The sequence below is a fragment of the Acartia tonsa genome, chromosome 2 (genome assembly GCF_053477335.1).
Source record: "Acartia tonsa isolate MP-2025a chromosome 2, ASM5347733v1, whole genome shotgun sequence".
In the NCBI taxonomy this organism is placed as follows: domain Eukaryota; kingdom Metazoa; phylum Arthropoda; class Copepoda; order Calanoida; family Acartiidae; genus Acartia; species Acartia tonsa.
Window position 1 is genome coordinate 51,440,453 of NC_137261.1, and position 21,584 is coordinate 51,462,036.

A 21,584-nucleotide genomic window follows, 5' to 3' on the forward strand; every position below is an offset into this window, starting at 1 on the left:
CACATGTAGAGACCAAATAAATAAGCTTTTTATAGTAAATATAAAAAATAACGTCATACTGGCCAACCATGAGTCAATTAAAATGTATACGGGCTAGCCATTGGTAATTTAGTCTGTGTATTGGCCTATCAATGGTATTGCATGACGTCATTCTTTATAGGCACTAAAAACTATAAAGAGCTTCGCAAATACATACAGGAAAGGGGTATAATTATTTTAGGGAAGGGTACCTCTAACATCCCAGGAGAAATGACCCGGGAAAATTTGTTTTACTGTATTAGAGTTTATTACAATTTTTCTTCGAATTTTAGCTCTAACTGCTGCGCCACTAATGGATATATTTACCCTAGCTTGGCACAAACATACATATGAATAAGAATCTAAATACTTATCAAAAGAATTTCGGATGCTTTTTGCAGCTTTGGATTTGATATGCTTTTACTTTGATGGATATGAATAGATATATAGATAGATGGATAGATATATGGATATATTTCCTTCTATCTCTCTCCCTCTCTCTCCCTCTCTCTCTCTCTCTCTCTCTCTCTCTCTCTCTCTCTCACTCTCTCTCTCTCTCTCTCTCTCTCTCTCTCTCTCTCTCTCTCTCTCTCTCTCTCTCTCTCTCTCTCTCTCTCTCTCTCTCTCTCTGTAATCTAATCTACATTGTATTGTCCGTCTGTCTGTCGGTAATGCTTTAAAATAGGTATGTAAACATTATTTTAAGTTTTTGTGATTTTCTTGGAGTTCTTGCATATTCTCTCTTCTTCTGCTATGTTATGAGAACTGAACATATGCTTTATAACTAACTTTGTCCAGTGATTTTATTTTGTGCTTAGCTTCTTATGGATGTTGTCTTTTGATCTTTTTTATTTATTTTTTTAAAAACATATTTTTCTGACTGTTTTCAAAGAACACCTGAAATCTTCCTTGTAGTGTTAGGTAATGATTTATAAGATCTTTTCAAATAAAAAAGATTTAGGTAAAGACCCCGGAATGGATGAGTGGATGAAATTGCCCCTTCCCCCCCCCCCCCCCCAACAACTTTTTAAAAAATTAAATATGTTCTAAGAAAAGATTCTAGCTCTTCAGCAAAGATATGAGCTAACCTAACCTAAAATAACATGAAGTAAAAAAAATAGTTTTAGGCAGTCTCCTTTTATTTCAAGTTTTCTTATACTGATTGAAACTGACTGATAAAGTAAAAAATAGATTCTGTATAGGAATCTACACAAAAAATACCAATCATCTATAAATTTTTGCATGCGTAATATAATACTTTAGACCGACATTCAAATTTGTCCATGTTACAAAATTTGGTAATTTTCCCTATACTTATTACGCCTAATTTACTTTAATAGGTGTCAACGGCAATACCTGCCGTTTCTACAGCCAATCAGTGAGATTGCTGTGACAATACAGAAATAGACAAGCTACAGCTGTTGTTGTTGTTTTAAAATTTATTTCAATGAAACAAATTAAACACATATAATAATTGGTATAATTATCATGTTATGATAATACAATATTGTAAATTATACTATCTAACTAATGCGAAATAACTGAACATTATTTTTACTGAGCATCAAATAATCAATAAATTTATCAATTAAGTTACTATTAATTCCAGTGTTATTAAGAATTTTAGAAGCAAATTGAGCAATAAACATTGTCTGAGCAAAACAATTAAAATCATTGAATTTCAATATTTGTTCATCCTTGCTTATTTTTAATGATCTGTCTTTTGCTATAAGTGTTAAAATACTAATTTGAATATATTCATCATTTTGATATACAAGAAAATGTATATTGAACAGATAAAAGTTTTCTTTCAAAAAAATAAAATCTGGTTTACCATCATTGTAGTATTCATCAAGAAATAATGCGAGACAATGCGTAAAATAACTAGGGAAGTAGCATTCCATAATTGAATGATCAGTGTCTGCTTTTACGTTACATTTCAAGCAAAGATTATTATCCAATAATTTCATTTCATACAATTTGTTTCTACTTATAAGAGTACGATTAAATTGTTCAAACAGGAAACTTTTATAGTATAAAACAATAGGTAGCGACAGAATAGCTGTATTTCTTCTGTTATGTATGTTTTGGACTGTTTTAGAAACCATATTCTTATTTGAATTGATTTCTTGAAGAAGGTGTGAATTCAATGATACCAAAATTGTTAGATTTCTTTTATTGAAAATTTACTCCCCCCCCCCCCTTCTTTTCTTCAATTTTAGGGGCTCTATTCCTACTTTTACTAAACTCTTACTTAACATAACCTAACTTATCTTAAGCTTCAAAATCCTTTATTATTCTTCATAATTATTTCCTTACTTTGCTAAAATTTATATTTTAACTTTTTGTAAAAATACTTACTTTTGTAATATATTAAAGTGTTTAACCGTTTTTTATTATTATTCTTTAAACAGATTTGCAAATTTGAATAGATAAATGAATAGATAGATGGATGAACTAATATATAGATAGAAAGATAGAATTACAAAGATGAATGTTTACATAATATAGTACGTTGTTTTTGTCTAAAGCTAAAGCTCTCGGAAAATGCTGGTCCTAATTCATTTTATCTATTATAAACATTTAAAAATACATAAATTCATAGTTTGTTTCATGTTTAACCCGAAATAAATTATATAAAAACAAACCTTTAAGAAAAGGTTTATTAATATCTTTCAAGCTATTTTCTTACCTCCTTTTTGAGAAAATTCAATCAAGCATTATCAAATCAACAAACAAACAATAAATGTATCAATAGATAGATAGATCAATTTTTTTAGTAAATTAGCTTGTTTAAATCCTTGAACTTATCGAATTGGGGGCAATTTTATATCCTGCCAAAACCCCTCCACCCACCCCCTCAACAAGTTTTGAACATACTCTCATACCCTTGCACGACCCCCAAACCAAAACTCAATTAAATGCACAGATAAATATTCTGAAAGAAAATTCTTTTTAAAACTAAAAAAGACAAGTGATTCTAGAGGCCTTCCAAAAAATGGAAAAAATGCTTCCTTGGACCTACAGGGAGCGTCACTGTAAAGGAGAACCATATCGATCCAGCAATTAGCGAGATTCTTTGATACAAACACACACATAGACATCATGTTAATGATAGATAGAAAACGAATTTTATCAAATCTCTCATATGTTGATAATCCTAATATGAAATTTAAAATGTTAATATATTTTTTGATAGCCTCAAAGTTTTGGGGGTAGCATAAAAAAGAAGTTGTTTATCATAAAACTTATCCATCTCCCAATAAATTTCTAGCCCCCATTATTTCTATCTACTATTTCTCATACAATCAGGAAGGAAGAGGACAATGCACTGTAAATTATACTGGTCCCCAAAGTTTTATAAACATGTTTTCGTATTAATTGGCTCAGAACTTATGTGACTCTTATTAAAAATAGCTGTCAACAAATCTTTTACAAATAATTTTAATTCCCAGTAAGGGTAATAGGTTTTAGGGATGAACATAAATTTTTGGTCCCTTGTCTTATCCCTTTATGTCCCTGCATACAACTCATCTTATTGCCTAACAAGGTGTGTCATTAGTTCCGCAGATGTGTCACAATTTTTACTCATAAGTACCGCATATTATTTAAGGAGGGAGGGGAGATAGAATGTAAATTGAGAGGTGATTTTTTCTTAGGATTGTTACCCCCCCTTAAATAGTAATAAACCTTCCCGGGACCCATAAGAAGCTTCACTGATTAACATCCTTTTACTTTTATGAAAGAAAGAAACACTAAGCATACGTAAGGATATACGAAATCGAATGAACACCTTTCATCAAGGCGACTTCTAAAGACAACAAAACAAACAATGACAGTAAATGTCACCCTTTCAGCAGCTGTAATAATTATTTTTAAAGGAACCACCGTAATGAGCAATTTTCTACTACCGAGACTTTTTTAGTACCAGGAAATTGGGTATTTTTCCTATTTTTATCAATCTATCTAATAGGGTTATCAATCTAGATGGTCAATCAGACACAATAGTTCTTATATATGTATAGTATCTGGATGTCTATCTGTTTGTACTGTTGGATCTCTCTCTTACCACTGAGTCGATATGGTTCTCCTTATAACAATGTTGCTTCTCATAGGTCCTATGAAGATTATAATCATTTTGAGGGAGGTTACTACCCTCCTAAGATAATTCGCCCATGGGAAAACATACTTTTTTTGTTTTTATTTTTGAAACTGATAAATAAAATCCGGGGGCGAATTCAATTATGCCCCCTCCACCCCTTTAAGTGGCCTCAAGGGGCAACCGTTAGTTACACTCTAACATTAATTTTACTTACCTCTATTTTATTTGTTTGTTAAATATTGAAAAAATCAATCCAAAATTTTATGACATAAGTTAAATTAGTTTGATTATATTGGCAGGGATCTTTAATAGAGGATAAATTTATGTACACACTAAATATCATGAGAAACAAAATCACCCTTTTCTACAGAAGAAAATTATTGGTGGTAAAGTATAGTCACTATATATGTACTAACCAATAAAGCTTAAATTATCTAAAGTTTAAACCCAACGAATGGGGGAACGGGAAGGTAATGAAATTTCTAGTCCAATGTCCCCTCCCTCCCTGCATGATTGGATAGATAGATAATAAAATAAGAATGACGACAGCCATAACTAGCAAAGCACAAAGTGTCATAGATGCACAAACATTTAAGTGAGTTATTAAGCAGATGTTGAATGTTCATAAATAAAAAAAAATACAGAAGCCTTTTAGATAAATAAATAATTTTTTAGAGCATGAACGAAAAACTGACAGATAAAGTATCTTCAAGAACAAAAAAGTAGTATTAAATCTTAAATAGCAACCGAGAAAATCGAATTGACTAGCGGCTACTCCGCTAGAGGCATTTAAGGTAAAGGGGGAGGGGGACGACCATTCCTTTTCTTTTATATTATAGGTAAAAAAGAAAAAGTGAAAAAAAACTTTTGTTTCGGAAAGGGGATGTGTATTAATGTATAGGAGAATCTTATCGGTCCAGAGATTAGCGAGATCCTTTGATACACACAGATAGACACACACACACACACACACACACACATACATACTGTTACTTTTATATAAGATTAAAGAAATATAAATATAATTGTTCTTGGGAAATACTTAATAAATTAAAAGCAACTCAATAGTAGCTTCACTTTTAGGATAGATAGATAATTAAGAAATTTGGGTTAATAGGGCTGGGAAAGTTTTTTTTTCATATGTCTTTTTACAATTATAAGTGGTTGCGTCCCTAGAAGCCTCAAAGGGTGTGGGGAGTCGAGCCTTCCTCACACTTTAAGACTAGTTTTCAAAGAAAAGGTTTATGGGTAAATTAATTAGTCATAAATGGGGATGTACTATAATTTCTCGTCAATTGTCTTATTCTTTAATCCATAGCATAAAATTTGTTATTTTGTATGCTCATTGACACCTCCCCCCCCCCCCCCCCGGAGTTTAACCCCCATGCAATATTTGTATTTCAGTTTTTGCTGGTGATGTAATCTGTGCTAATTGAAATCAGATTGTGTCGACATATAGATATATCATCCAGCAGGGATCTAAAGGAATAAGACAATGGCCAATAAATTGATGTACATCCCCGATGCACAAAATTACTCATCTATAGATTAAAACTAAGGGCTCAAACGTTTGGACACTCAACTTAATGATCCAACTAATAAAAATTCAAATAAAAGTCCCCAAAGTTGTAAAGCCCACAATTAAGAAAAATGTTGGGGACTAGTGTAATAAAGAGCCCAATGTCCCCTCCTTCCTTGATCATCCAAGCATATAAGGATACCACAATAAAAGATAATTTAATCTTCCTCACAATATTAGAAACCAAGCCTAGATGTAGCTTAGTTTTATTTTGGGATTTTTTTTATTTTTCATGACCTATTCCTAGTTTAATGCTTAAAAACATATTAAAGATTAGGGTTGTGATGGTTAACTTACATACAAAAATAGCAGCAGGCTTCTCTGTATGTCTGCTAAAGAATAGAGTATAGATCGATTTAAGGAATGTAGATTATTTTACCAATCAAAGTCCTCTCCCTCTCTGATTATTAGGGGAAAGAAAGGGGTGTAGATCATTTTGACCAACATTTTCCTTACCCTCCCTAATTATAGGGGGGAAAGAAAAGATTGTAGATTAATTAAACTTCTAATGTCTTCTCCATCCCCAATTATAGGGGGGAAAGAAAGACCTGTTACTCAAAATACACTGTTTCGAATTTCATTCTTCTGCTGATATTTTGAGTAACAGATCTAATGTACATTATTTTAACTACCATTATCCTCTCCCTCCCTGATAATTAGGGGAAAGAAAGGATTGTGGATTAATTAAACTACAATTGTTGTCTCCCTTCCTTAATTATTGGGAGAAGAATGGAGTGTTGATTATTTTAACTACCATTGTTCCCTTCCTCTCCGATTATTGGGGGATTATTGTTGACCAACATTTTCCTTACCCTCCCTAATTATAGGTGGAAAAGAAAAGATTGTAGATCAATTTAACTTCTAATGTACTCTACATCCCTGAATATTATGGGGAAAAAAAGGAGTGATGATTTTTTTAACTACAAATATCCTCTCCCTCCCTGATAATTAGTGGAAAGAAAGGATTGTAGATAATTTTGACCACCATTGTCCTCTCCCTCCCTGAATATTGGGAGGGGGGTAAGAAAGGAATGTAGATTAATTTAACTACCATTATCCACTCCCTCGCTGATTATTTTGAGGAAAGAAATGGGTGAAGATAAAATTACCTACAATTGTCATTTCCCTCCCAAATGAATTTGATCTAACCCTATTGAACACTTGTGTACATATGTGGAGATTGCTAAATCTAAAATGTCACTCGATGAAAAATTACAGAACTTTTTTATTCATTTAAACATTTGGAGTGAGAGAAAAAGCGAGAGATAGATGGACAAATAGAGAGAAGAGAAAGAGAGAGATAGATATATAGATAGATAGATCGATAGAGAGAGAAAGAGAGTATGAGAGAGAAAGAGAGAGAGATAGAGAGAGAAAGAGCGAGCGAGAGAGAGAAAGATAGCTACAGAGGCATAATAAACTAAATTACTACATTTTATCGTTGAATCTGCTCTATAATTCAAAATGTCAGCTATGTTTTCTCAGCCGCTTCTAAAGATAGACTACCAAAACTTTGAAGACTCCCTACACCAATGGACTTCCATTGTATCCAGCCTAAGATCTCGTTAACCATTTAAATGATCTAGCTATACTTTTCAGCGAAAATACCTTCTAAAATAACTTGGTTTTAAGCTATTCTTGAAAAATTTTAAATACAAAATAATACAGATTTAATGACCGTCAAAGAATAGCTTCGCTTACAACAAGTAATAATACAATAGCACAGGGATCTTAATGGATAAGACGAAAAAACAGATAAATTAATTAACCTCAACCCCCAATAATTATAAACAAAATTACACCTTCTTTATATATTGGTGGAAATGTTTGGCAACTGCTTATTTGTACCAACAAATTAAGATTTTAAAAAATTCCCAAAGTTTTTAAGCAGGGATCGGAAGCCTCACGTAAGCCGCGTGTAAGCCTCAGTGAAATCGTGATTTTATCACTATAAAATTCAGCTGGATGTATAAAACGGCTCTTTAGCAGACAATCCTTCTTTCTTAAATTTTTTTTTCTGCTCACAAGCAGGTTTAAAACTGAGGCTTATGCGCGGCTTACGTGAGGCTTCCGATCCCTGTTTTTAAGTAAAGGAATATTAAACATGTTTTAAATATTTGGGTACTAGTATGATTAAAGTTCATTGTCCCCTCCCTCCCTGCAAAAGAAAAACATCATTTTCTAACCATGTAAAACAAGTTTTAAATTGACACTTTTACATGTCATAGGAAAGGGAGGGACATTTCATTTGAAGAATATTTTACCTTTCCTTTTTCCTTTTTAATTATTTTTTATGTCTACTAAAATTCAAAAAATAGCTTATAATAGATATTTATGGATGGTCTATTCTAAAATGTTTTGGTAAGTTTAATAAAAACACATACATGTTGCATGCATGTTTTTTGGTTACCTACAGCGCGTTTTAACACATACTAGCGGCTTCGCCCCTTGCCTCTAGGGGCTATGCCCCAAGAGGTTTGATCAAACCAACTTTTCGTATTTTAGATTTAAAAGAAAAATTTTATAAAAAATTTCTTTGGGAGGGGGAATTTTTTTTTTTTGGGGGGGGGGTTATTTACATTTTTTGGGGGGGTTGGGGATGTCCCACCCCCCAAGAAAATAGTTATAAACCTTCCCGGGACCTATGAGAAGCTACCATGTAAAGGAGAACCCGTTCGGTTCAGCGGTTAGCGAGATTCTTCTCTACAAACAAACAAACAGACAAACAGAAAGACATCGTCCTACTTTGTATTATAGATTAACTATATAGATTATAGATTAACTATATTTATATTTCAATAGGAGGGTGAGTCATCTATGGGGCGTTTTAACTAATATTAATTCTATTTTGGCATTTATAATTGAATGAGATTAGGAGAAAAAAGGTCAACTATTTTAACACATATTAACTCTATTTTGTTGTGGAGAAAAAAATAGTTGAAAAAAGGAGGGGAGGGGGAGTTTTCGTCACCTATTCAGAACGTTTTAACACATATTAACTCTTACTTGGCGGGGAGTAATTATAATTCGATGATAAAGGGGGGGGGGGGTTAACCTATGGTGCGTTTTAACACTATTAACTATATTGTGGATGTTATTGTTTTTTTATTAAAGATAATTTCATTTAAATTTTGCAAAAAAAATATCAGAACTTGATTTGATAATATTTAAAGAAATATACATATATGATCTGGTGCATTTTTAGAGTTGAGTGATAATGGATAATAAGTTTTTATTTTAATTTTAAGACTTTTGATATATTTATACTGTTTTATATCTATACTAGCGGCTACGCCCCTAGAGGCATCTTGGGACGCTTGAGGTGTGGAGGATGGGGGGATGGAAGTCAACCCCCTACACTTTCCATTGAAGCCTAAGAAAAATTTGAAAATATATTTTTTTTTGGGGGGGGGGGGGAGGAAAGGGGTAGGGTAAATTTTTCCAAGGTTAGGGTTGTGGTATTCTCCCCTTAAGAAATTTTATTAACCTTTTAATGACCTCTGAAAGCTACACTGTAAGGAGAACCATATTGGTTAAGCGGTTAGCGGGATCTTTCGTTATACACAGAAAGACTCACTTACATTACTTTTATATAGATGTATTTCAAATGTATTCATCTATATATCTAAATGTCTACATTTATCTATCTATTTACCTATCAACTCAATAAAAACCTGAAGTGACATTAAACTTGGGATGAAAGATTATCTATGTTTATCCATCTATCCATCTATGTAACTATCTATTTATCCCACATCATGCAGGGATTTAAGAGTCATTGGACGCTAAATTATACTGGCCCCTAAAATTTCATAAAAATGTTCTCTCATTCCGGCTTAAAAAAACATTGGAGACATTAGAGTAAGACACTAGATGGAGAAAGGGTTAAATAACTGTAGACGAAAGAGGTCTTTGAAAAATGAAGGGAGGTAGTTGTCTGTATATACATCTATACTATAGATCTGTTTTGGCGACTTATATAAAATCTTCTTTGATACAAACAATATTGGAAATTGGGCTGTTTATTACACTAGTCCCCAAAGTTTGAAAATATTTTTTTCTGATTCGTTGGCTTAACAACTTTGGGGACTTCTACTGAATTTTGATTGGTTAGTTAATTCAGCTAGGCATCCAAACATTTCAACCACTTTTTGTAATCTACAGACAGTTTGACTTTGTGTATCATCATTGGAGATGTACATCAATTTTTCGGCCATTGTCTTATTCCTGAAGATCCCTGTATGTCTATGTCGCACCTATTTTCTCCAAAAATGATAATATCCAATGACAAAATGACAAAGTAAAATTTCTGTTGTGCAATCATTTCCGTAAATCATCAGTTCGATGCCTTTTAATTCATCCGGCCTATTATTTAAAGTAGTAAGCTTTTTTTGTGTGTAGCGAACTGCTAACTGCTGAACCGATATGATTCTCATTTACAATGAAGCTTCTTGTAGGTCCTGAGATGGTTTTAGGCTATCAAATTTTTTTGAAGATTTTGACGATTTGAAGATGAAATACGTGTGCGGCAGTAAATCACAGTCAAGGAGTGAGGGGCCAATGGAATGTAAATTACTATGGTACCCAAATTTTTATAATCACTTTATCTTATTAGTTAGCTAAAAAACTTTGGGTACTTTCATTAAGATTTGATTGGTTAGTTCCAGACTAGTAGTGACAGTAATAATTTAAATCCAGAAACGATGTAATCTTGTTTATCATCATTAGAGATGTATCGTCCATTTTCTTATTCCTTAAGAACCCTGGTCTGAACCAAAGACAAAAGTTCCTAAAAACAAATTTATAATATTTTATAAACACGTTTTCTCATTCGTTTGCTTATTAACTTTGGTTACTAAATTATTTCATTTTGATTTAACCTTATTGTCTTATCCCTTAAGATCCCTGCATCTTTGAAATAGACAGACAGACAGATAGAAGACAGATCTAAACACAAACGACAGACAAGACACACAAATGCACAGACAAACATATATAATGTTACCTTATATTTTAGTCTTTTTCTATTTTTTTTGTTTAACTTTTTCTCTGTCCTAAAAGTCTAAAATGACAAAATGATCTAGAAAAAAATGTTTCTTTGTAAAAAGTCAATTATGTCTAAAAATTACAACCATTCATACTTTTAAGTCGAGCTAAATAGATACATAGATAGACAGATAGGTTGATGGAAAGATTTTTAAAAATATTATAGGATTTTTTACTGTGTCTATGTCTGTACCAAAGGGTCTCGCTAACCGCTGGATCGAAATGATTCTCCTATACAGTGAACTTGTGAAAGGGAGGGTAACTACACTCCTAGAAATCGTTCCTTTAAATATACCCCTCCTTCAAATTTTAAACTAAAAATATAAGTTGGAGGGTAAATCCACTCCACCCCCCCCCCCCCTCCCCCGTAGCTGCTATTATGTATTATACAGAGAAAACAAAAAGCGAGAATATTAAAGATTTAATGAGAAAACGAAAAAGAAAGTAGCAATATGAGAGAGAGGGGGAGAGAGAGAGAGAGAGAGAAAGAGAAAGAGAAATTATTCAAAATTCAATTTGACATTTCACCCCTTGACAATTATTTAGCTATCTTATTATCTATCTTTCTATCTAATTCTTTTACCATGCCAAATTTTCTATCTATCTATTCCTACTTAACCTTTTACCCTTAAAATCTTAAACAGAGAAGATAGAGACATCAAAAAAAAGATAGCAAATATTATTGTCAGACAAAGGGTGAAACAATAGTTACTTATCACATCGTATTATAGACATCTTTCCACGGATATTAAAATGAAAGGTCACAACCAGTTTTGTTGTCCCCAAGGGGCGGAAAGTCTGGTATCAATTTTATTCTTTTTATTTTAATTTTCGTCTAAAATTTTCTGTAATACGAAGCTATACAAGAAAGAAAGAGAGAGAAAAAGAATGAATAGAGAGATAGAGAAATGTAAAAGAAATTTTAAAAAGAGAGAAAGGAAGAAATTTTTGAAAATGAAATATGAGAATTATGCAAAAGTTGAATGACTAATAAGGAAAAAGTCTTATGTAAACAAAAAAAAATCAACGTATTTTTTATAACAAGAATGACAACATATAAAAGTATAATTAAAGCGCTTTTTTATATTAAAGAATCAACGATTTTGAAAATTATCCAATCGCCAAGTTCATATGATAATTCTTTCGTGCCCCTGACATCTAGGGGCACTTTATTGACACCCAGAAAACTGTCCCGAATTTGTATTAATTTTGAGGAACAAGACTCCAGTGACGTCATATTTTTCTTTCCCGAAAAAGGGAAGGGGGGAAGAAAATCTCTTCAAAAGAGGTGGGGAAAACCCCCTTTTCTCCCATCTCTTTTTTTCTCCCCCCCTCCCCTTTTTTTTCTTTACCCCTTCCCTTTTTCGGGAAAGAAAAATGTGACGTAACTGGAGTCTTGTTCCTCAAAATTAATACAAATTCGGGACAGTTTTCTGTGTGTCCACTTTATTCAAAGGGACAAAAAGGGATAGAAAAAAAAACATCCAAAGTCCTAAATTAAAAAATAGCCTAAAACAACCCACAAATCTTAAAGCTAAAAATAACCAAAAACCATCTTTGGACTTGTGTGAAGCTTCCAAAAAAGGAGAAATAAAACAGTTTAGAAGTTATCAAAATTAAGCTTCTTTAAAAAACATTACTACTTTGTATAAAGGAAAAGTTTTGTATAGTTGATTCGCTATCTAAATGGAAAACATGAAAATATTATCCAATATTGTATTAATAAATGCATGCAAATTTAGTGATAATACATGCATAGGTGGGCGATACATACATCCATATATGAGTGGATGTATGGATGGATATTAGGATATATAAGTGGAAGGAATGTATGGAGTGGATGTATGGATGGATATAAATAGAATATACGTGGATATTATGACAGGGGGGAAATGTCGTCAATTTAGCTTGCTAACAATTAACTTGTTTGTTGGTCAGTTCATTCATCTACTAGGAATGGAATGGTAAATGGGGTAGAAGGATGGAATCGTTATTTAGCCAGCTAAGATGTTCTTTTTATTAGAGAACATGATAATCTGATGTCAGATCCAAGTGATAATATATCCATAATTGTATATTTCTTTTTACGTGCAAAGCTATTCTATATCTTGGGTATATGTATATTATATAAGAAAACAACTTACCTTACTAACACCTACGTTTAAAAAAAATATTTAATAGTCAGAAGGGGAGAGGGATGGGAGTGCTTTACATACTCTTAACGCTAATCCCCCCCCCCCCTAAAAAAAAAGTATAGATACTTAAGGAGGGGACATTGGACTGATACCCAAAGTTTTAAAACCATTTTTATTAATTTTTTTTAAAAACTTTCATTAAATCTTTATTTGATTGAAGAACTCTCTAGTAGTTTAATTTTTTAACAAATAATTTTGAGTTTTGAAGGGGGAAGTATATTTATCATAATTAGTGGAGTAATAGTTATTTATCGTATCGTATTATAGACAGATTTCAGGGAAATTAATGACAAATCTTATGATGAAAACCATTTAGGTATTTTTATTTTGATATTTGTGCAAATTTCTGTAATTTGATTCTATACATGTTTATTCATTACGGCTGAGAACCGGTTTTAATAATCCAGCTGATATCAATCGGTTGCGAAACCATACTGGAAATCAATTTATCGTCCCTTGTCTTATCCCTGAAAATGTATAAAGGAAAAGGGGGGAAGGCCAATCACATGATTATCCTTGGTTTATTTTATTGTCTACAAAATATAAATCATACAAGAATAGTTTTATCTATAAGCAGTGTAGCAATAACAGTCTGCCATTAAAATCGATATTATATTACTTAAATTTTCATGTACTCTAATAAAGTGGCTCTCGCAGCGAGCTAATTATTACGATACCCCCCATTCACCCTCTTTATCCCATCCGCTATCCTCCTACTAAAAGAACGAACTGACCAATAAATTCTTCAATATTTTATATCCATTGGCATTAATTAAGATATTCAGAGAAGCTTTATATTGGTGCTTTTTATTTAAGGTTTTTACTTTAAGGATACCATCAACAAAAAACAACAAGCATGTAAAAGACTGTTGGTAAAAGAGAGGGTAGGGAAATTAAACTAGGCTTTAGAACTATTTGATAATGATTGGATTGTACAAACTAACATGTGTTAACTTTTCTACCAATAATTTTAATCTACAAAAAAAGGTCATAATTTGGGGTGGTCATATTAATCATCCATTGTCTTATCTCTTAAGATAAAAAAACTTCACTTTGAAATGTAAATCAAATAAAGATGAAAATATCCATAAAAGCGAAGCTATTTAGATCAGACGTGAGGACATACGAACATTAACTCTTGAAGAGTGTCAAAACTTAAAAGCAAAATAATAATCAGAATTGTTTATAAATTTGTTGCAAAATTGCTGACGGAAGAGCGGACGTACAGACCCTAATTATAGAAAAGCTACGCTTTAAAAAAAGAAAATCACTCTATTGTTCTTGAAAGTACATAAATATAAAGGGGGATAAATATAATACAAATGAAATTTTAAAAAAAACGGCGATATATTGATGTTCTAGGGGCGATTTCCCTTGGTTGATGATACCCTCTCCCAAAATAGTTATAAACCTTCCCAGGACCATGAAAAGCTACCCTGTAAAGCAGAACCTTGTCGTTTCCGTGGTTAGCAAGATACACTATTAGTGATCCTTTATTAAAAGAATAATGATCTTTATCCTAACATAAACACATAATATCAAAATCAAATATTTAAATTAAAGGAAATCGACTTAAAATTGATCAAAAAGGTGTTTTCAGATTTCGTAAAAAAATTGTATAAAAAAATAGCGTAACAACTAAATTTTTGTTGCTAGAATTTATGTATTTTTTAGGGGTAGGACAATGGTCGATAAATTTATGCACAGCCCCGATCATAATAAACAAAAGTTCAAAAGCTTAAAAGTATTAGTGGTTAAGTTAAGTAAGACATTGCTGGTTTTGACGACCCAACTAAGATGACAAAAAGTAAAGGAAAGAAAATATTTTTAAAACTTTGGGAACTTTTATGATTTATAGTCCAATGTCAACTCCCTTCTTGTTGCAAAATGACATTAGCTACACTTTCAATGACTATTGGCTATTTTAAAATTTTAATTTTATCGTATGATAAATCTAATTCAAAATCACATTTAAATTTCATAGAATTTTGTTTCTTACAAAAGGAATTTAAAGGAGCTTTGTATGTATATTATATTTTTTGGGTGCTAAGCAATTCTCTAGTTTCTATTGTATTTAGTTTTTTTTTATTTATCTTTAATGCATTTTTTTCATTTATTAAATATTTATCTATTTAACTATCTATTTTGCAGCAATATTCATTTCTTTTCAGTATGGCCAAGAAACCGATTAATATCCGTTGGATTAGAACCGGTTCTGAGTCATACTGAAAAATCATGTACTATTTTTGTTAGACCGGGCATTAGGTTCCCCGGGGCAACCAAAACTGGAATTAATCTTATATTTTTTTCACTTTCTGAGGAGAGCTGCCTATAATACGATGCAATGTATAAATATTCTTTAATTTTCGCTTATCATGATCAATGTTTATTCTCGTTTAAGGCGCGTTATAAAAAAAATATTATGATAATATTTAAACCTATTATATGTTTTTTTCTCCTACTTTTTGGGTGGGGTGTTAAACAAAAACAAAATCATATAATTTAAGAAAAAATACATATAATTCAAGAACCATTATATACAATGAAAAAGAAAAATTGTCTGTAAGAAAAAAAATTTTTAGAAGGGATGATGTAAAACGGCTTAAAACCTGTAATGCACCAATACTAAGATTAATAAAAAGTAGAATGATCGATCCATACGTTAAAAAAATCTTAATTTAAACAAAAACACATACACAGCGAACCACTTTTATTATTCTAGAGGCTCCACATCTATAGGCCTCTAGGGGCCCTTGAGGGAAAGTTAGGTCGACCACTACTTTTTATTTAAGTTTTTGAGAAAAAAGTACTTTTTTCAAATTTGGGGGATAAAGGTGCCCTCTCAAAAAAAAAGTGATAAGCCTCCCCCAAGACCTAAGAGAAGCGTCACTGAAAAGGAGAACCATATCGGTTTCCGAGATCTTTCGGTACACACAGTAAGAAAGACTCACAGACATACTATTACTTTTATGTTTTATTTTTTTGACATAAAATTTATTAAGAAAATGCTAAAATAATGAATTATTAAATTGTTTATTCTAAAATTTAAACACATGATGTAATCGTGTATTAACTGGGACTCTCATGTCCATAAGTAGCCAGGGATCTAAAGGGGTAAGACAATGGCCAATAAATTGATGTACATCCCCAATTATCATACACAAAATAATCCCTTATTTATATCAAAATAAGTGGTTTAAACGTTTGAACACCCAATTTAATAAACCAACCAATCAAAATTCACTTGAGTCCCCAAAGTTCTTAAGCCAACTAATAAGAAAACGTCATTACTTTGGGGATTGACCCTTCTCTCTGTCTGATAAATAGCGCAACTTTAAATAAAACCAATGATATATAAAATCAACAGTATATTTATCTATAATACAAAGTAGAATTATGTCTGTCTGTTAGTATGTATGTCCTTCTTCGGATTTCGATGCCCACTAAGCCGATTGTGCTCTGCCTTTCAGGGACTATACCTATTAGTCATACATACAATGGTTTTAAGTTATTTTCTGGTAATGGTGGGACAATGTTTCCCCCCTTCCTTAAAAAAAAACAGTCTTTATTTTTGTATATTTTTCTACTTGAAAATAAGGAATTAAAAGTCGTCTAAACAATATTGTATTTAGTGCTTGGATGTTTTTATTATTCTGTTTTTACAATTAATGTAATTAAACTAATGGACATACCATAAGTTTTAAAAGCTTCGCTTTTATTAATGCATAAATATTAAACACATGTATTAAATTATACAAGACTTACTACTTCATAATTGTAGTCTGTACGTCAATACAGCATCTTTGGTGGTTTCTCTTATATCGCACATGGACCAGAAAAAAAAACTTTTAATAACACCTTTTTGGTGATTTTTTATGTTTAATTAGGTTAAGAAAGGATAAAAAGAGTCCCGCAAGGATAGAACCCTCTCAGGTGCAAAAAATATGGGGGGGGGGGTAGTTTTTTTTGTAATACTTTATTATACCTTTTGAAAACATTCTACATTCAACATTAGAAAGGTTATAATATTACAATTTAAGCTACTTTATCTAAAAACTAGCGGCTACACCCCCTAAAGGCCTCTAGGAGCACTTAAGGTTGTGGGGGGTTGAATTTGACCCTCCATTTTTTAATTTGGTTTCAAAAAGAAAGAGTAATCCCATACCCCTTTAAATAAATATTTATATTCCTTCCAAGGACCTATGAGAAGCCCCTTTGTAAAGGAGAACCATATTAGTTTAGTGGTTAGCGAGATCCTTTGGTACAGACAGAGATCCTGTTACTTTTTGTCTCAACTATACTGATAATAATTCTATATGCTTTAATGGATTTTGTCATGCTTGTTCTCTTTTTATGATATTATTAAAAATTAAGAAAAACAAGAAAATTATATTGTTTAAAAATTTTAAATTATAGTGATAGAAAAATATTAAAATTCAAATGATTTTTTCCAGGACAGAGGGAAGGTCAATTGCATCTAATTTCAACTGAAAACAATTATTTTCTTGCTATTTTCAATATTTACCTAGTTGCAAAAGTATAATTTTAAGCATGAGAATATGGGGATGAATAATTAATTATCCATTGACATATCCCCACATTTTTTCAATGAAACATGTGTTATAAATGCAAATAAACATGATTTTTGATTTATTTGATAGATAGATACATTGATAGATTGATTGGCAAACTTTTAACATATCTAACTTTATTTTATTTTTCTAATAAATATTTACATACAAAGATAGATATATAAAAATTTATGCTTGATTGATTACTGAAATAGATGGATAGATTACGGAGCAAAAGATAATTGAATTAATTTTTATACTGATAGATATTTAAAGATATCTGATATATTCGTAAATATAAAGTAGTAAGCTTTTTTGTCTGTGGCAGAGAATATCGCTAACCGCTGAACCGGTATGGTTCTCCTTTACAGTAAAGCTTTTAATAATTCCAGGGATAGTTTTTAAGTGTTTTGGGGGATAGTATCTCCACCCTCCTAAAAACGTTGTTCTTTTAAAACGGGTGTGGGACCCCCCCCCTAGATATACCACACTTTTCTGGGATCTTGCTGAGTCAAGTATCAACTGTTGGGAATATCAAAGGATGACTCCATGCAAAATTTGAGCCGGATCCGGCCAAAACCGGCCGTGAATTTTATGAAAAACCGGTTTTTTCCGGTTTTTAGGGGGTATCTGTAAATCGATTCTGCTGGAGCAAAACCGGTTAGAGGTACAAAAAATTTTACTTCACATGAAATTTAGCCAATGCAATTGCCTACAAAATTGTACTTCATCATCAACTTGATTGGACAACTCTTTCCCCTCCTAAATGTCCATTAAAACCTCGGAAACGGCAAAAATCGCCAAAAATCACGCCTTCGGCGGCAAATAACGGCTAAACGGTCAGCCGGAGGCGAATGAAACATAAATAAAGAAATGTCTGCCTCAAAAAGTTGTTCAACATCAAAGAGATGCTTGAAGTCTCTAAAACGACTCCTTCCCCTCCTTTAAGGGGAAAAACTGAAAAAACGTGATTTTCAAAAGTATGCCCACTTCGTGGGTGTGGGGGGCACTGAACCCGTCACCCCAGGGTCACCAAATATAAAGTCTAGGCGGCCCACAATGCTGAATTTTCACCAAGTGAAAGTCTTGTGTCATTATCTCTTATGAGAAAAAAGTTATTAATTAATTAAAATTTCAAATTGTGATTTTTTGATGGATTTCTTTGATGAAATGACAGGCCGGTCAATTTTTAGGCCATTTTTTGCTGTTTTCGGCCCGCCACGCCCAAACGATTTGAGATAATCTCACGGGACCTTTTGCCCGACCTAAGCCTGGTTATTTGTAAGGTCTAAGAAAAAAAAATCCCGGATTGGATGAAGCACGACGTCGCTGCGTGCCGTCAAAAATCGCTGGTCGGCTCATTTTGCCCCCTCAAACCCTCACCTTGTGCCATTTTTCTGTGTAAAGATTATAATTATAATCTTTTGCGTAAGTCTGTTTTTTTTCCTAGACCTCACTAATAACCAGACTTAGGTTGGGCAAAAGGTCCCGTGAGATTATCTCAAACCGTTTGGGCGTGACGGCCCAAAAACCGCAAAAAATGGCCTAAAAATTGACCGGCCTGTCATTTCATCAAAGAAATCCATCAAAAAATCACAATTTGAAATTTTAATTAATTAATAACTTTTTTCTCATAAGAGATAATGACACAAGACTTTCACTTGGTGAAAATTCACCATTGTGGGCCGCCTAGACTTTATATTTGGTGACCCTGGGGTGACGGGTTCAGTGCCCCCCACACCCACGAAGTGGGCATACTTTTGAAAATCACGTTTTTTCAGTTTTTCCCCTTAAAGGAGGGGAAGGAGTCGTTTTAGAGACTTCAAGCATCTCTTTGATGTTGAACAACTTTTTGAGGCAGACATTTCTTTATTTATGTTTCATTCGCCTCCGGCTGACCGTTTAGCCGTTATTTGCCGCCGAAGGCGTGATTTTTGGCGATTTTTGCCGTTTCCGAGGTTTTAATGGACATTTAGGAGGGGAAAGAGTTGTCCAATCAAGTTGATGATGAAGTACAATTTTGTAGGCAATTGCATTGGCTAAATTTCATGTGAAGTAAAATTTTTTGTACCTCTAACCGGTTTTGCTCCAGCAGAATCGATTTACAGATACCCCCTAAAAACCGGAAAAAACCGGTTTTTCATAAAATTCACGGCTGGTTTTGGCCGGATCCGGCTCAAATTTTGCATGGAGTCATCCTTTGATATTCCCAACAGTTGATACTTGACTCAGCAAGATCCCAGAAAAGTGTGGTATATCTACCCCCCCCCCCCCCCCGTTAAAGTGCACCTAGAGGCATTTTGGGGTCGTGGCCGCTAGTATGCAGATAAAAAGAACGAAAATGAATGACAGACGACAGACTTATAGACAGATATGAAGATGAACAGATAGATAGACAGATAGATAATGATATCCAGAAATACAGACTTATACGTAAGTACATTGGTAGATTGAACAGACAGATAGATAGATATATCCAAAAATATATCATAATGATTTAAATAAAAGAATCATGCGACGTATTTTTCCATATTTAGAAAAGTGTTTCCTAAAACCGACAAATTTTTTTGCTGTTACTTATCAACTTAGGACTGTATTTATTTTGAATAGTCATTAAAAAAGGTTATTTCTATCGATATTATTCCAGCCATGGCCCTTTTCCGTTAATATTATAAGGCTAACGTTATTTTGATAATGAGGGTTAATATACCCCCTGCAAAATGACCTAAAAGCTGCTCTAAAACAATTCTAGGTTTTTATATTGTAAAGATCTTACATACATACATCCAGCTACTTTTGTTTATATATAGTGGCTGCGTAACTAGATGCAATGGCTAAAAAAGAATTTGGTATTATTGGAAAAAGAACCTCAAAAGCCTAAAAGTGAATAAAGCATTGTAAACTGATTTTTATCAATACACTTTACGGTAATATCCCATTTATTTAGAACGGGTGTTTATAGGTACGCCCCTACACCGACCAAACGACAACAAAACTGTTAATATTGTAAGACAGTCCTATAAAACATAGAAAAGAATCAATCTCAAACTTAATTATTAAATCTTAGTGTCAGAAAATCAGAAAAAATATGGAAAGAAACAATCTAAATATCCCTATAATAAAGAAACAGGATCTCTAACTGTCTGTCTGTACCGAGGGATCTCGCTAACCGCTGAACCGATGGTATTCCTTTACAGGGTAGCTTTTCATAGGTCCAGGGAAGGTTTGTAACTATTTTTGAGAAGGGTACCACAACCCTCCCAAGGGGGGGGAGGGGTAAACAGTTCGATGTTTAAATAAAATGGAAACTGCTTGTACGATGACACTCGGCGATAGGCCTACGCCAAAATGTCATATGATAAATAGGCCTTTGTAACTTTATTTTTAAAACAAATATTTTTTTAGTAGCGAAGCTCCTCTATGATTAAAGCTGTCTGTCTGTAATAATGCTATGGGGGGAGGGAGAACTATTCGGACATTCCTAAATTAACCATCGGACCTATAAGATCGACCAATGCTAATGCTTTGCTTTTAAAAATTACTTAGGAAGTCCCAAGGCACAAAAATCCTAACTATTTCAGACAACTAGCCCTTTGGTTGCATGACCTTTGTCAAGAAGTCTTTACAGTGCATGTTAATGAGTTGCACCTATTTAGGCCAAGGCATTACCCCTATACTTACTATTTATGTTATCTGACATTGCAGCAGTAGATACACCTGTGTAAGTCTTTAGGAAGTTTGCAGTTTTAGCCGAGATTCGATCCCGTCACCTCCCCAACAACGAGCGGATACATATGAAAAGAGAGATAGACATACGTACAACACTTTTTTGAGTAACTACGCATTGAAAATCTGACAAAACTGCCACGCCCAGAGGAAAACAAAACTATTTAACCTTATTTTCATGTTGCTATCAGAACAGTATTTTCACATTTAGGCCAAAGCAAAAGCAATATTAATTTTTTTACATTTTTAATAGTTAGGTGGGATGAAAATCTATATAACGGGGGTAATTTAAATTTCTGGTGAGGGGGGGGGGGGTAGTAAACCCCTTATATTCCTTTTAGGATTAC